This window comes from Bombus pascuorum, unplaced genomic scaffold, assembly GCF_905332965.1.
Source record: "Bombus pascuorum unplaced genomic scaffold, iyBomPasc1.1, whole genome shotgun sequence".
Classification (NCBI taxonomy): Eukaryota; Metazoa; Arthropoda; class Insecta; order Hymenoptera; family Apidae; genus Bombus; species Bombus pascuorum.
The window spans coordinates 1-12306 of NW_026869770.1; positions in this window are offsets into that span (position 1 = coordinate 1).

Here is a 12306-nt window from a genome sequence, read left to right on the forward strand (position 1 = left end):
CTAGACATTTTGCATTACTTTAGTATTTTTAATCCATGTATTATTATTGAGTCATAATATATAAAGCATAGACGCGCAAGAGATCATAGCGCGTTGGCCAAACCAATCTTACAATTGACAGGTACATTATACAAAATTTTATGTACCATGGTGGAAATTCCTTCTAATTCAACAATTAAATTTTATTTGTATTACAAATCACAAGTTTGCGTCACAACGGCCAAAGAAGCAAATCTTACTTTGTCATATTGAAATAGTTGAACATTAAACATTAGCTTAATATACTATATTAACCAAGATTTATAAAAACAAAATATATTATTCAGTACGGTCAAAGAGCTCTTATCGAATGATGTTTCAAAAGGTACTTACATACATTTTGCTGTCCAATTTTATATCCATGAAGATTGTATCAACAGGTCCTACGTAAACTAACGCTCGAGCTACTTACTTTATGAAATTATTATTATTATTACACAAACTGCTTATCTGTGTACAAAGAAAATCTATGATACGTGGATAGTAGACTTTAATAATATCCTCAAAGAACAATTCGCGTTTTTCTTAAAATATGTCATAACTGCACAATAACAGTAGCAATTTGTAAATGAATATAGAAATTGTATGAAATGCAGTTCTCAAATATATTTAACAAAACTGTAATTATTTGATAAAAAGTCGTAAAATCAATGAAAAGCAGAAGACAATGGAAGATATTTTAGGTTAGCGTGTCATACATGATCTTAAAGGTTGTTTACACTCTCTTATTATTCACTTGCATCCAGAACATGTTTTTCTTTGTTAATAATTTGCGTCAAAATAAAATGTAAATTTTATTTATACACATATAAACATGCACAGAGAGAGAGAGAGAGAGAGAGAGAGAAAATACCGTTCAAACTCCGACACCACTATGAGCAGCACTACGGGCATTAAAATGGAATCCTCCACTAGTAACAAATATTCCGCTCAGTTCAGACAGGTTCAGATCATTATCGGTAAGGAAGTAACCTTGAAAATATATTTATGGATGGAAAGTGTACAATAAAGAATCCTATAGTATTTATAATACATCATTCTTCAGCAGTTTAATATTATTTTATTAGTTTAACATTAGTTTCATCTAATTTTACCTAATCCATTTTATAAATTGCATTTCAATTACGAAACAGTATCATATAGTACGTTCACACGTAACGGTAAATCAAAAATTGATTCGTGGAACTACAACGCACGCGTATTACTAAGTAGATTTTCTGACTAACTTCACGTTATGTCCAATACAATTTTCATGTTCACGTTTCTATAAACATAAAAGATATAACCTAGCAAACACGAAGATGGCACCCCGCTGGGGGTAGCCACCCACATGCTATATTTTATTTTTATTTTTTACCAATAAGATATAATACTTTACCAAATGTCCTTCAGGACAAATTGTAAAAACCAAAATAAACTAAAAAAAAAAAACGTTTCTATAAAAACTCACATTATATATGTATACACATTTGTGCATCTAAGAAGCAACTCCAACGTCAATGAATATCTGATTATTCTTGCATCATAAGTATTGTAAGTATTGTCGCATTCATATACACAAGTTTGGAAACTCCAGTAGAGAGGATAATGCTTTTAATATCCGGCAATGTGCTTTACAAATCGGCCGCTAGTCGCAGCACTGGCATCGATTTGTTAACACCTTTGTCGACATTATCACTGAAGGTAAAGAATATAAACTAAACTGCTTTTCATAATTTTCATCAATATACTTAAAGTAGACATACGGTAGTACATGTGATACAAAAGAATGTTGTTTAACTAAATGTAGTTTTACATAATACAATAGAGTTTAATTATAAACACGATCGTGCTGCAGACACAAGAAGCGCTGCACGGCGAAGTCTAGCAAATCGATTGAGGTCCCTTACTCGAGAAATATTTTCTGGCCCGTAGGAGTCTTACACACTTGAATGGAATTCTTAAATTTGTGTTTACGAACATGGCAAATACGTACATACATACACATGCGTGCGCGCGTATACACACACACACGCACACGTACTTACTGTTGGCTCTGTCATAGGCTTATGAAATACCACTGGTTGTTGAAATATCTATCAAAATATCTGTTTTATACTCTAGCGTTCAGGACGAGCGCCTTATTGCTCAAGAAATTAAAGTGTGGTTAAAGAAATGATTATCTGAATCCGATGGACCGTCAACTTTTGCGGTCGGTAAATTACCGACAACATATTTATATGTATTATCATCTGTGATACTGTCGCGTCGGTTCGAGATTATTTCACGTTCCGCACGTAAGGTGAGTGATTCGTACTCCAATTAATAACAACTAATAGTTGTTTCAAAGTTTATTATAAAACTGACAGAGTAACGGTACAGAATGTTACATTGACAGAACAGAAATAGGAGTGGAATGTCGAGTGCTGACTTGGGAGGATTTTTATATCAAGGTTTTGGCTGCTGTGGAGGGATTATCGCTGGATGCCGGCACACGGGTATGCTGTTACTGCTTAATTGTAGTTTTGATGGCTATGGTATGCGAACTGGTATGTAGAATATGATTATTCTATATTCCAAGATCACCGTGACAATACAATGCCACAGATGGAACGAAATATAGAATAAACATTTATATCAGTATACATAAACGAGAAGTAGAATAAACACGTTTGTCGCACGTCTCGAGACTTTGGGAACCTTTAACATTTTAGTATTATTCCAAATGTTACCGACTTAGCGTCTCGATAATATTTTCTCTTCAGCACATTATCCAGTCCAGCACATTGTTAAATATATAGGTATCTCCTTTCCATATCACATCTCGAATAACAAGCTTTTGTGGCAATCGCAGGTCCGGAGATATTTACTTGTACTCCAACGAGATCAATCGAGCTGAACATTTGATCGGCCAGCGGGCGTTCTCAGAGTCTTGTCCCAATAGTAATAAAAATAGAAGGAAATATCGGGCTTTCTAAGAGGTGGTGCTCTATCTTTAAAACCATCTCAATTTCTGGCATGGGACGCTGCAGTTCCAAAGAAGTACTGCCCAAAAATCATCCTGGTAACCAAGTGATACAAAAGGATGGACTGGAACACAACAATACTCTATTGAAAGTGAAACAGGTTTTCTATTCTAAGGAAAATCAAAACTGGTGTTTTCTCGATAATGTCTAGACTAACAATAGTGTTTTTTTCGATTTTGACCTTGAACATCTGATGAGGAAGATGAGAGCCTGTTGAACTATACGTCTCATTTATAAGATAGACAGAGCCACGTTACATTTCTCCAACCGGTAGGGAGTGCCACGGACAATCTATACTGGACGGAGAGAAGGCGGCTCTGAGTCGGCGTTTCATCAAATACTTACGATAATAAGTTAAAACAGCTTTGTTACATTTGGACTTCTTCAGAACATGGTAATGGCAGTGAAATCTGAGCTGATGTAGGATTGCCGTGACAGTCTAGCGCGGCTTACCTCGCACAACCTTATATGTTGTTTACCAATAGCAATCTAATCCTAATATTAAAAATAACGTTACACTTTTAGAATAGTACTTCGTGTATCATTATTTCTCAGGTTCTATTTACGTAAAGAGTTTTTAAGCATCCGAAGCAGAAGATGTAAAATTATTTGATAGCAAAGAAGTAGCGTGTATTGAAATTTATTAATTAGAATAGTTATAGTATGTGGACCCATATAATCATATTTGAACATTGAACTTACCATCGAAGAAACCATACCTCGTTGCCATCGATTACATTGCATTTGGTTCTTCGATTCCATGAATGCGGTTTGATATTTTGGCTTTGAACGAGCACAAAGAATTACATTTCATCCACAAACGCTCTACAGTTACACTTTGCATTGGCACTGATTTTATACGAAATAGTTAAGTGAGAAATTAAGTACTGCGTTTAAAATTAAAAAATAAAACTAAATGGAAACAAAATACCATTTCAAGGACTAGAAAGATTTCGTTGATACTAAATAAAACAAAATAAATCATTCATTTAATCGCTATGAGTTGGTGGTATTGATTTAAATGAATTACTATTCTACTGAATTGCTTCCGATTAATGGTATGACTATTATAAATTAAGAGCATAATTATTTGAAATTAATGGGAGGATATTACTATAAATTATTGGTATAATTGTTAAAAATTAATGGCGTGATTGTTTCAGATTAATAATATATTGTTATAAATTAATAGTTGAACGTGAGAAATTAATAGATTGAACGTTGTAAGTTAATTGCTTAAATGTTGTAAATTATTAGTTTAATTGTTACAAATTAATAATTAAATTATTAATAAGCGAGTACAAGTTTTATTTTGATCTACACGATACGGCAGATCGAAGAAAAATGAGCTCCCGCGCGAGTCGGAGTTCCTAATGCACCTCGTACAAGTCGTAGAGAAGAAGATTCAGAGACGTAAATGATCTCGCGCGACGTTGTGCAAGGAAATGTTGGATTGGATTAAACAAATTTGAATTAAACAAATGTTGGATTCTTCCCACATTTGTGCTGTAATTTTGTGTCGCGGTGGTGCATATACTGCTGACAGCTGTAGACGGTTGCTGCTAGTTTGTACGGTAACGGTAGTTGCTTGTATGTGTTCTTTACTAACTTGGCTGTGTAGGTGGTGTTTAATGTCGTTTCTTATTATCACTGCGGTTACTCCGTGTGCTTTTCCTGAGGGGTGCTTGGTATCGTATATGGTATAGTGCGGTATTTTTGTGTAGCTTTTTGTTGTGAAATGCGTCTCCGATACGAGTAGTATGTTTATGTTGTTGTGGTATAGGAATGCTTTGGTTTCAATGGCCCTTTGTTGTAGGCCGTTAGAGTTCCAGGCAGCTATTTTTAGTATGTCCGTTTTTACTTTTTGCTTAGCATGGTTGTTATCAGTTGTATCATAGCTGTGATTTGTAATGATTGCTGTTTGAATGCTTCGTTTAGTTCGCTTATCGTTCTTGTTAACATGTCGGTGCTTTTGATGGATTGTTTTAATAGTTCTTTTATTTCTGTAGCGTCGTTGGTGTTATTGTTGTGGTTTTGGTTGGCTACGGGTGTTACTTCCTTGGTTGCTTGCGCGTAGCTTCGACTGCCAGTGGTGTTGATATTGTTGTGGTTGTTGTTCATTACGTACTGCACTTTTATTGGTGTCTCAGCTTCTGCCCTGTCTTGTTGTGTGTGGTGGTAGTTATATGTCCTGCTTCTAAGCGGCGGAAACAATTTACGTTGGAGTATTTTTCTGGCTGGGCAGCCTTTGTAGCTGGCTGGGTGGTTTCCGTTGCAGTTGTAGCACTTTACCTCGTTTATTTTTCCCGTATATGGGCAGTAAGTTGTCAGGTGCTTTTCTGCGTATTTGACGCAAACCGGGTTTCTGTTGCAGTAATTTTTTGTGTGCCCATATTGTTGGCACCGCATGCATTGAGGTATGTCTTTTTTTGTCTGGGTGGTTCAACTGTGATTATTGTGTTTAAGATTTGTTTAATGTCATAGATTTCCTTGTTGTTTTTGTTCGGTTCTAGTTCTATTGGGAACAGCGGTAGTGGTTGTTTGGTATCAAATCTTGTTATGTTATTTATTACCCTTACCTGGTGTCCGATTTTGGTTAATTCGTCACATATGTTGCTTGTGTTTGTTTTTGGGTGTAGTCCTCTGATAACTGCTTTATAGCTTTTGTCAGTTTTGAGCTGGTAGGTGTGGTACCCGGCGTTTTTTTCTTTTAGCACTTTTACCACTTTTCTGTAGGTTTCTGGGGCGTTGGTTAGCACTTTTACCTGGTCCAGTTTTAATTGTTTTATTGAGTAGTTTTCTTTGCCTGCCGTATTGTTTAGCAGTTCGACGAGGGGGTCTATTACTTGCGCATCGATGTATATTGGTGGTGGTTTGGCGTTGTGTTTTGGTTTTTCAGTTGTTTCTGGTTCCTTCTCTTGTGGTAGTATGCTGAAGGGGTTTTGTAGTGGGATTTCTTGGAGCCACTGCTTACTTTCTGTTTCTGCAGCGTTAGTATTTGCGTTTGTTGTAATTTTTCTTCTTTTGCTGGGAGTTACGACCTTCCAGCTTCCGTCTTGTTGTGTCATTTCGTTGTTGTTGGCGTTTGTATCGTCGCTCATTCGAGTGATTTCCATTTTGGTTTCTGTAGATTCTTGGATTTCCATATTTTTGTGTACGGCATATGTTTCGCCGTTGCTTGATATCCTGAGCGGTGGCACTCGATGCATTTTTTGTTTTCCCTGTTTTTTCGCACTTTCGGGAACATTTTCTCTTCGCGTCCTGTTTCGAGGGAGAGACCTCTCCGGGCACCCGGCACGTCTGCACTCTTCGGCAGTCAAAAGGGAACTCGTTCTCCAGGTTGCCTGATAGTCCTTTGTTCCTGTTCACCAGGTTTGGCTGTGGATTGAGTTTCCGCGTTTTATGCGCGGATAGTCTTATGCTATTGTTGATTTCTTTGGTCGTTTTTGGCGAGATTATTTTTCGTTTAATGGTTTATTTTGTTGGGATTAAGCCAGATGTCCCTTTTTTTGGGCTGAGAGGTCGGTCTAGCTTGGAGGTTCGTAGTCGACTCGTTACGACTAGATAATCTACGGCACGAAGTGATCAATCCCCTTATTTCTATTACGATAATAGGGGTGGTTTAATTGAGTTAACTGAATTAACACGTGTAAAATAATGTTTATTCCAACAACTTTGTGAAAGATGATGGTAACGCTGTTGTAGTAAGTGATAGATAGTAAGTGATTGATTCGTTACTGACATGTTGACTTTTCTAACGACGAAGAATATGTGCCGTTTAGTGACGATGATGTGTCTGAGGAAAGCTAGTGATGAGTGCGTCTAGCGCACGGGACCATGGGATTTGTTAATGATATTTTTGGTTAGGAAAGTGAGGGCAGTAGACATTGTATCTTATGCGTTTCTTAGCAGCCCTCGATAGAAAGTTGATAGTAGGAAGCATCGTACGTGAGAAAAACTAACTTTCCCGTGTTTTCTCGTAGTGATTCATATACCGTAGAAAACGCTTTAGTAAAAAGATCTTTGTTCGGTCTGAAGGACTTTAGCTAGAAAGTTCCTGAGATTTATGGTCGGTTCTTATGACTATTGAGGGTACGAAGTAAGGATGTGTTGACATCTGGATGCCGTCTTGCCCATGGTGAGTGGTCTGGGTTATGTAGAGAGTCTGAACAATACTACTGGCGCAAAAATAAAGCGCTACAGAGACCTCTCGAAACGAATTTCTTTGTGTTTGCTGTTACTTTTCTAGCGATATATTTATTTCAAATCCCGATTGCCGCTCATAGGTTGGAGCACATAATAACCGGAGTACGAGTCTCCCATGATATCATTCAATTTCTATATGAAACTTTTTCCCCAATTTTTATACGTATAGAAATAATAGCACGTATGTACTTAAAATGGACATATTGTATACGTCATGGCTTATGACTGTTTAGTGTAATAATAACGGTATCTGCGTGTAGACTCTACCTCAGAAAACATGACAATCGACTTCGACTGCGACGAAACAAGTATCTAACTGAGGTCGGTGATGCGTGTGATGTCGATACCCAATCTTGCAGAGATTCCTCGTAGCGAATCTGTTGACCAACTGAACCCATCTAACATTTGTTACTACCCTTTTCACACCTCAGAAATTGGGGAAAAATTAGTACTGACGAATAGGAAGAAATCGTAGCGTTCGTGAGATTTTCGTTTAAAGGAATTTTACTTCGCGTTGACCCTAACTTTTCCAGAATCGCAATCGAGCGTACGATCTTTAAATAAATACGAAAGAAAATATGTTGCGCTGTAGCGTGCGCGTTTCTATGTGTTTATGTAGGACTTATCGTTGCATAGGATCTTTTATGTGTGTAAATTTTTGTCGGCTTCGGCTCATTCCTTGAAGAAGATGACCGGATTCTATCGGCTGTGATGTCTTAGCTTAGACAATTGTTGTGTCAATTCTTTACCTACACGACAGACTGTGCAGGGTCACTCACGGAACAAGTCAATTACGATACAGCTTGATTCCGTTCTTGTTTGTTCTTCCAGAACGTCTCTACTTTAGCAATTTCACTCTCCATTTTATTAGTCTTGGCTTGGACTACCATCCGATCTGACTGTCTCTGACTGAGGCAATTTAACAATTTTTTAGCTTTCATTCCTGTGCTGACGAAGAGTAATCTACGACGCTGTTGCCCACATAACACGATATACTTATAACATGAAAATCGTGGTCTAGTACAGTTTGAAACTATGGATCGGTACTCGGTGGTGAGTGAATATTTTCTAACACATACAGTTACGAACAGCGGAGTATATACCGCAGATATTCCTGCTCGGTTGCTCGATAGTTGCTGTCTGTTTTAAATAAAGTAAATACCGAATATAGTTACCGTAGTATTGGTTGTTTGAATCGTCCATCACGGTTATTTTCAAGGATATGCCAAAACGAGATATCCATGTCGAAAGGAGAGCCACGGTCCATGCTTCCATGTCGGTGATGGGAATGGCTTCGGGCCAACGCGAAAAACGGTCGATACACGTTAGACAATATCGGTATTCTTGCAAATATTGCATCACGATAATGTCTATGTGTATGTGTTCGAATCAGCCTGCTAACTCTTCGAATGTTTCAACGGGCGTGGATAAGTGCCTGGTGACCTTACATCGCTGGCACGGGATACATTGCCGTGTCCAGTTTCGATAATCCTTGTTTATCGACGACCAGACGAAACGCGTCGTCACTAGTTTTTGCGTGGCGCGTATCCCTGGATGGGAAAGCCCGTGTAACGAATTAAATACACTGTATCGCAGAGATTTCGGAACATACGGTCGCACAGTTTCGCTAGATATATCCCAGTATATTTCTGCGTGTTGGTCGGGAAACTCGGTATCGTTCTCTTGCGCGGCTGCTAAAGTGCGGTGGTCGACTGATTTCCCTATCGCTTCGATCCGGGATAAAGTATCGGCTTCATTATTATCTAGCCCCTTTATATACCGAATATCGGTTGCAAATTGATCAATATAGTCTAGGTGTCGAAACTATTGTGGTGAGCCCTTCTCTAGATTTTGGTTGAACGCATATGTCAAGGGCTTGTGATCGGCTCGATCCCCTTATTTCTGTTATGATAACAAGGGTGTTTTGATTGAGGATACACTGAGTTAATACGTATATAATAACATTTGTTCCACCAGCTTTGTAAAGATGGACAGTTACACCGATGCCTCGGTACAAGTTTAGTAAGACATCGTCCCTAAGTTGACATCGTGTGTTATTATTTCCGCAGATTTCACTCGCGACGTATTTTAATCACAGGCACTCAGTTAAGCGGCGTATCGGTTTTCGCACGCGGACACTGCTTCTTGCGGCGTGTAGCCTTTTCTTTTTATTTTAACACACAAAAAACTAAATTCCGCGTCTTATTGTTTTGTTGATCGCGCATTAAGTCCCGCAGCGTATTGTTTTGTTTTTCGCGCACTAAGTCAAATGGCCGTTTGGTTAGAGACAAGTAATGTGTGCGTTTTAGAGCCCGACTTTTTGGTTAACCGCGTTATACCTGGCGTAAAGAACTCATACTGGCTTCGCATTCAGATGTTCTCATTCGACTCTCATCTCCTTTCCAGCACCCCCCGCCCTGGGAACGGCACGCATAGATGGTCGACGCGCGACTTGGAAAAACCCTGCTCTCTCCTTGCGTGTCATTGCCTGTCAGGCGGCAGCTCGCGTATGCGTGCGTCGCGCCGCGCCGTTACCAGCGGGGGTCACGAGGAGGCGGAGCTGCCAGCATATAGCCCGGTCTCAGCAAGTTGACTCTGCAACCGATTATCCCTGCACTGTCTCGGCACCCACTTTGTATGGATACCGCCTGCATCGTGTTTTTTCTGTGCTCAGGTTCTTTGTTATTGTTGTTTTCCCGGTTCTATCTTGTCTATTGTTCTATCTTCAATCCATTGTGTTGTTTGTTATGTCCGTTTATTTCTTCGCTGCGATTCTTCATTTAGTTGTTGTTGTTGTCTCCGTTTTTCGATGAAGTCGGTTCCCCTTTGCCCCCCTCACTTCTCCAACCAAAAACTGTCATCAACAAATCAGATGATTCCGTGCGTTAGACACACCCTTCCTTAGCTCACCTCCGACACAGCATCGTCACGATCAAGTCAGTTCGTCTTCGTCCTCAAATCAGTCACTACGTCTACAACTATCGCTCAGTCCAGCAAACTCACTGAGAAGCATCGTAAAGTCGCAATCTAACATTCGAACCGATCAGTCGCAGTCGAAAACTCTCTGTACGGTCGCGTCCAAATTAATCACATTGTATAATATCTAACTCGAACACTCTAGTGGTAACCTCCGACACCATTTAAACCGATATCTTATATAAACTGTAAGTGTTATTCTGATATAAATATATATATTTATTCTACAATAGTAGAATAAGTTGCACTCATTGAATCATCCCGGTTATCCTAAACGAAACGCGGGGAGCGACCATTTCGCGGCGTCGATTAACCGAATCGTAGCGAGAATTTACGACTCTCGCTGACGCGTTTCCTCGCGACCGCGTCTCTCCGCGAACGGTCGCAACAGCCTGCATCGTGTTTTTTCTGTGCTCAGGTTCTTTGTTATTGTTGTTTTCCCGGTTCTATCTTGTCTATTGTTCTATCTTCAATCCATTGTGTTGTTTGTTATGTCCGTTTATTTCTTCGCTGCGATTCTTCATTTAGTTGTTGTTGTTGTTGTTGTTGTCTCCGTTTTTCGATGAAGTCGGTTCCCCTTTACCCCGCTCAGGTGCCCGTCGCTCCAGCCATTCACTTCTCCTTAGGGGCTGGCTTGTCCGCTCACCTGGTTGCGTCGATCTTCTTTCTTATTAAGATTTTCTTTGTTTTCCGATTCAGCATGTCCCTCCAGCTGGCTGCGGCGTAAGTGTATTTTCTTCCAGTCGCGGGGAGACGCGTTCGCGAGGAAGCACGTTAACTGGAGTCGTAAATTCCCGTTACGATTACAATAATCGACACCACGAACTGGTCGATCCCCTTATTTCTTTTGGGATAATAGGGGGGTGGTATAACACTGCAATTGACGGCTTATATTAACTTTATTTCCAACAACTTAATGCAATCAAATATTACGTCGTTGCGTAAGATATACGTGTTATAGACGATTGTTGGATGGGTGAAGGCCCGGTAGCGTGACACTGACTGTTCTCAAGTCAGAAAATCAGTGTTGAGAAGCGGAATGATCTATGAAGAAGATCGAGTCCGTATGTTGATCTTGCTCGAATGTAGTAGAAGCAGCTGATTGATCCGTCGATGACTTGGTAGTTGTCAACTTGGTTCCGGAGTATTGACTGAACTAAAGTCGTAGAAACAGTTGAGATGACTGGCAATCTGCTCTCATGCAATTACGGAGGAAAGCTCAGTGCGAGTGTGTCTTTAAAACTAAGAACGCGGATTCGTTGCTCACACTTTTCGTTAGGAAAGTGAGATAATAGTTAGGTAATGATCCATATGCACCACCCATAAACCGAAAATACTTGCAAGATTAGAAATTACGTTGGAAAGATTCTGTTTATGCAGATTCCTTAAGTTTATCGAGGGTCTGTGTAACCGTTCGTGGGCCTTGGCGGCCAGACCACGAGGGACGTCGCACGGACCATCTCACGCGACGTAACAGACAGTTTATCTTGGAAGAAAAGGGATTTTTCTTTAAAACAATATACTCATAATTTCTGCATAAAAGATATAAGCGTATTTAATGGGTATAAATTTGACCTATTTTTATTTGATTTAAAATTTGATCTATTAATTTCAGTTGAAATTTCGCAATTGATATTGTTTTGTTGACTTTCAATTTGTACAGACAATATGAATTCCATAAACACATATCAATCATATGGAAGAAATATTTTTTGTATCATTTCCTTGTTTTGCAAGTAGAATTTATAGTGCTGATGACCGTGTCTACAGCACCCATCAATTTATTATAGTCGTGTATACAAGATGATTTCTGTAAAATTTCTTATGCATGATAGTCTTTTGGTACATCCACAAATTCTTCTGTACGTATTGTTGAAATTATGAAAATCTCTTTTTTATCTTGCCATTTTATGGTTAATACATTTGCAGACGAGCGAAGGCACGCTTCTCCTTTTTGTAATTTTTCGTTCATTTCTGGTATTCCTTTTCTCCTCTTTTTTACGGTGCCACACGCGTTTATAAAATTTTTGTTTTAAAAATTATTGATATTTCAATATCATCCAAATCGTAGAGAAATTAG